The 5,608-nt window shown below is 36.2% G+C and overlaps 1 long non-coding RNA gene across 1 annotated transcript in view; it reads left to right on the forward strand.

The window, feature by feature from the left end:
* Nucleotides 1–3,461, forward strand: part of LOC104910303 — a 9,835-nt gene extending 6,374 nt beyond the window's left edge. Inside the window, exons 2-5 of the long non-coding RNA XR_004159385.1 lie at nt 1,170–1,212; nt 1,641–1,848; nt 2,232–2,388; nt 3,394–3,461. This is a non-coding gene — a long non-coding RNA (uncharacterized LOC104910303). The remainder of the gene's footprint in view (nt 1–1,169; nt 1,213–1,640; nt 1,849–2,231; nt 2,389–3,393) is intronic.
* The last annotated feature ends 2,147 nt before the right edge of the window (nt 3,462–5,608 follow it).

Below are 5,608 nucleotides of genomic sequence, written 5' to 3' on the forward strand. Positions count from 1 at the left end.
AAAAGAAAAACCCCTGGCACTTCCAATGGTATTTAAGTGCCAGACAGATGTGGAACTCCAACCAAGTTTGTTGCTTTCCATTTCTTTTTTTTATTCAGCCCCTGCTGTTTTGTGCAGTTAAGCTGGAGGGCCTGGATTCCACTGCTGCTCTAAATACCTCTGTAAAATGCAAGCTGGGGGGAAAAGCTACAGATGTGCCACCTCCTCTCATTGTTTCAGGGACATAGCTATCCCCAGGACAGAGGCTTTTGGATTATACCCTGCTGTTCCATGCAGTGCCTTTTGTTGCTTCATGGCTAGACAGCACTGAAAAGCAACTCGGAGGTTTTGTCGCAATATTTCTCAAATATTTTTTGGCTCCTCTTCATTTCCCTTCTCTTCATGTGCTTCATGCTTTAAAAGGGAAGGTTCTTCCTTCCCAAAAATAAACCAAGAGGAAAAATGTCTGTTCGTGTGAACACAAAAAAAGCCCTGAAAATCTTAAGCTTGACCCCAATTACCCTATATTTCTTCCCACAATGTTTTCACATTCCTCAGCAAAAGATTATTCGTTCTATAAAAATAGGACTTGTAATACCTCATACTATCTTGCTTTTAATTTCTCCCATTAAGTAATCTAACTGCAGTCTAACACACAAATGCTTATTTTCAACAATTCTAAACAAGAAAATCATCAACAAAGGCTCCATCAAATTTATTTGAAATGTGAGGATCAGCAGTTCAATTCACAGGTTGTTCTTATTATTTGGATGATAGATTGAACAACTGGGAAAGTTAACAGTTAATCTGATAAAGAAAAATACATTTCATTTTGTGTATAAAACTATTTATAAATCACCATTCAGGGAACATAAATAATGCCATGTAATTTAGGGGACAAATTATACAGTATAAATAATGAATGTTCTCAATGATCACTTCATGTATGAATTCTAAGTTAAATCTATTGACACAAGATTGAAGAACTGTAAATAGACATATTTATGTTATTCAGAACCTGTACTTGGGTTGTTTGCAAGGTGAAGGAAGTTAAATTGTTATACAGATTCTATTATTCTGAATGCATGAATAGCTTATATACATAGACATTTAGCTGATCAACTCTATGTATGGAAATACACTTTTATTCCCTGTGTTCAGTAGCTTTTTATTACTTCTTGTGTTCTCAGTTTCTTTGTGGAAGAAATAGTAAACTTCTCTGAGCCATCTCAGGTAAGTGATGCATCACAGCTGCCTCAATTCCCTTCAGTTTTGTAGGTGCCCTGAATCTCTTCATTTATCTCAAAAGTTGCCTGTGTTAACACCCAAATACATGGAATTGCCCTAAAATAGTGTTCTAAGAAACAAGATTCTGTGTATTTTGAATTTTCTATATAAAACTCTACTCAGATGAATCACTAGTGTTTTGAGTGTTTACAATGATATATAATACTCATTCCTGAGTACCTAAAGGTTTGAAGGACAAAGCAGGGCATATACTGTTCTTGGTAATTTCTAAACACTAGACAAAGGAGATATCCAGTCTATTACTATTTCTAATATGAGTAAAAGTAGACTAATTACAGCTTGCATAAGTATTAATATCATGTAAAACAAATTGTCTGAGTTTTCAATTTTTCTGTCATATTTATTTTTTACAGCCTTCCTTTGTATCACTAACATTTCCAGCACAGAATTTGTTTCAGAAATACTTGAAGAAGTACAAGGCAGACCTCGTTTCAGGCAGCACCATATTTCTTATCCACAAGGCTGGCCATGAAAAAAGTGTGAATTGGAGTTGCATAACAGGCTTTTGGTTTGCAAAGTTCACATAAATATTTTCTCAAAACAAGTTGTTGCATCTGAGAGGTATGTGCCAAGTCACACTGAAATTTAAACAAGTATTTACAAAAACTGCATAACACATAGCTATTAAGGAAATATTTACATAACCTCTCTGACAGAATTCACTAAAATCTGTATCTCTGCTTTCTACTTCCTGCAGTGTAGGAAGATAATGCTACAGTTACAAAGAATTCTTTTGTTTCACTCCTTTGGTCTGTCTGAAGCCATAATGAAAATCTGACAAAATCTATTCTCAGGGGTTTTACTGTCTGAGACAAAAAGATCTTGATGACTTTAGCTAAGCGCTTTATGAAGGTGACAATTCTCCACCACTATCTCTATTTTAACTTCTGCATCACATGTTGTGAGGGTCAATGGTTGTGTCTCTTTTCTTTATTTATTTTCAGGAAAAAAAATGAATTGGACACAAATATTGAAAATAAGGCAGACTTTAGACATCATTTCTTATAGAGGGGACAAGCTTTCAGCTCCAGGATTATATGGCCACAATGATCTCTCTCTGGACTCCCTCTCCAGGGATTTGGCGAGGTGCAACTGTCACAGGTAGTGGAGTTAATCTTTTACCTTTCAACACAAATTGTATTTTCTTACAGTCAAGAAATGAATTCTTATCAAACACTAAGCTGTCTTTCCAGACAAAAGAGAAAAAGTTTAGAAAAAATTGCCTGTCTTTCATATGGGCAAAGCAGGCAAAGTGGCTCTGATTAAAAAGTTTTTTTTTCTTTCCCAACTTTCTTGAACTGATAAAAAGCAAAATTGTGAGCAATGAAGTTAAGTCTGAAAATGAACTCACTTAGAACCTCTTAAGAAATAATAAGCAGTAGCCTTGATGGCATCCTCCAGAGACATCATTTGACCTGCTCCAGTTGTGAATTTTGAATCCAATTTAGGCATATATCAAGAAGATCTATCTCAAGCTGTGGCTGTAGAATAATATTTTGTGAAATTCCAATGTACTGATAAAGTAAAAGTGATGAAGAAAGTAAACAATGGTTTTAAATATACACTTTTTCCTAGGCCATTATCAAAACTTGCCATTTTAATAGTGTAGATACAATTCTGCACTTCTGCACATGAACATGTAATGAGGTGTTTGCTTTTTCTATTGCAAATCTCTTAGGCTTTTTAATGCTATCCTTTCTAAAATAGGAGGAAACTGTAGGTCTTTTTTTCAAAATCTTTTCTATTCATTGATGTAATCTGATGATGATGTGGAAATTAAACATAAAAGTATACATTTTGGAGTTTGATGTCACAGAATCCCTCTGACTCTCAGAAAAATATCAAGCTGTTGAAAATTGTGACAGGTAGTTAATCCCACTTAATTAAAACTGCACCATTTGGTTTTCAGATGCCAAGCATACATATGTACAGTGGCATAGACAACTTAAATTCAAAGCCTCACTTTGAATAACTAAAACCTAATTCAATTTTTAGGGCTTTCACTTAGAAATGTTTTTATTATTTATTTGGTTGGTTTTCAGGATAGAATCTCTCATGGTTATGTTGGCTGCAGTATCATTTGACATGATTCTGTTTTTTTCTTAGGTTACAGATGCTGTCTTCCAAAAATGAATTCTCCTGCTATCATCTCATGTTATGTAAGAGCTCCAAACAATAAATATTTAATTTTTTATCCCAAGTAAACTGATCTTTAGTTTTAACTTTTTGCTTATAGTAAGTAATTCTCCGATTTTCATATAATTTCATTTTCTCTTCAGTACTATTATGCTCTGTGGACAAAGGAGAATTATTTTACTGTCTTCACAACTAGTAAGCAGAGAAATAGTTTATTATCACCATTCTTTTTCCCTGTGTATGTATAAATCTGGTTATGAATGGATACTTTGTAAAAATGATCCCATCTCTCATCTTTCTTATCAGACATCCCTGATCTCCACAGAGATGGATTTCTCTGGTTTCTTTCTGTGAACTCTTTCTTTCAGTACATCATCTAAATAGTGTTCACCAGTCATCAAACATTGGTTCTGTTTCTTTTGAAAGCAAATATAACAAAATACATCCTAAGTTTACTTTGTCATTTCAATCCATGAAACATGGGTTAAAGAATACATCACTGTCAGTTATCAATACTAGCAACATTGGTTTGGGATTTTTTTATATTTTTATTTTTCATTAAAGCACTCAAAATAAGCACTCATTGCTGTTCATCTTCTCCAAGTGTTCCTTAAGTTATTGTACACATTAAAAATGCACCTCTTAAATCCACACTTTCAATTCTTTTTTCTCTAATTCACTCTTGTTCTAGAGATAACAGAAATAGATCATCAGTGAAATTATGACATTCATTTTAGAGACTTAATTCATGATCAACTTATACATTACAATTGGATCTGCAAAGTAGTAACGCTGCTATCTTTTGACACAAATGAAAGATTGATGTCTTTCACTCGTGATGAAATCAGATTTACTGGGGAGTCAATCAAGCTCAAGGTTTAGTTACATGGTTTGCTGTTCAAGAGTATTTCTAAAAGTGACACTGAAATTCACAAAAGCACAGAATAGTTAAAGTTGGAAGTCATCTGGTCCATTGACTCACTCAAGCAGGAACACATAGAGGTGCTTACTCAGGACCATATCCAGATAGTTTTTTAAAAATTTCAAAGAAGGAGACACCACATCAACTCTGGGCAACCTGTTCCAGTGCTCCATCACCAGCACAGCAAAGAAGGGCTTCCTGGTGCTCAGAGGGAACCTTCTGTGTTCCAGTTTTTGGCCTTGCACTGGGCACTACCAAAAGAACCTCTATCCTCTTTGCACACTCCCTTCAGGTGTTTATAAACATCGATAAGATTCCCTCTGAGACTCCTCCAGGCTGAACATACCCAATTCTCTCATCCTTTCCTCGTGGGAGAGGTACTCCAGACCCTTCATCAACATGGTGATCCTTCACTGGACTCTTTCCAATATGCTCATGCCTCTCTTGTGCTGGAAGCCTAAAACTGGACACAGTACTTCAGGTGTGGCCTCACCAATGCTGAGTAGAGGGAATCATCTCTCTTTACCTGCTGATGATACCTTGCCTAATGAGGCTAAGAATACTATTAGCCTTTTTAGCAACAAGGACATGTTGCTCACTCACATGCATCTTGGTGTTTGCCAGGGTCATCTAACGTGTGCAAACATTTCCAATTGGGTTGCCTCCAGCATATACATGTGCCTGAGATATTTCCTCCCCAGTCGCAAGACTTAGTACTTCTTATTGTTGAATTAATGAGATTCTTTCTGCACTTTTCTTCAGCCTGTCAAGATCCCTGTGGATGGTTGTGCCGTCCATTGGTGAGGATGTCAACAGCCTGCCACAGTTTTGTACCATCTGCAGATTTACTGAGTGCAGTCTTCTCTTTCATCTAGACTGTTAATGAAGGTGTTTAAAGAGGACTAGACCCAATGTTGACCCTAAGGGTAGTCTGCTTGTTACTGGCAACCAACTAAACTATACACCACTGATAAGTACCCTCTGAATCCAGCTAATTCAGCCCATATTTCAACAGCTTCTCTGTGCAAATTTTATGGAGAATATCAAAGGCTTTACTGAAGACCAGGAAAACAGTATCCACTGCTCCACAGTATCCACTGCACATCAGGCTGGTTATTTCATTATAGAGGCTAATCAGGTTGGACAGACATGACTTCCCCTTGATGAATCCATGCTGACTACTCATGATGACTTTTTTCTCCTTCATGTGCCTGGAAGTGGTTTCCAGAGTTAGCTGTTTCATCACTTTCTGAGGTACTGAGG

The sequence above is a fragment of the Meleagris gallopavo genome, chromosome 3 (assembly GCF_000146605.3).
Source record: "Meleagris gallopavo isolate NT-WF06-2002-E0010 breed Aviagen turkey brand Nicholas breeding stock chromosome 3, Turkey_5.1, whole genome shotgun sequence".
Classification (NCBI taxonomy): domain Eukaryota; kingdom Metazoa; phylum Chordata; class Aves; order Galliformes; family Phasianidae; genus Meleagris; species Meleagris gallopavo.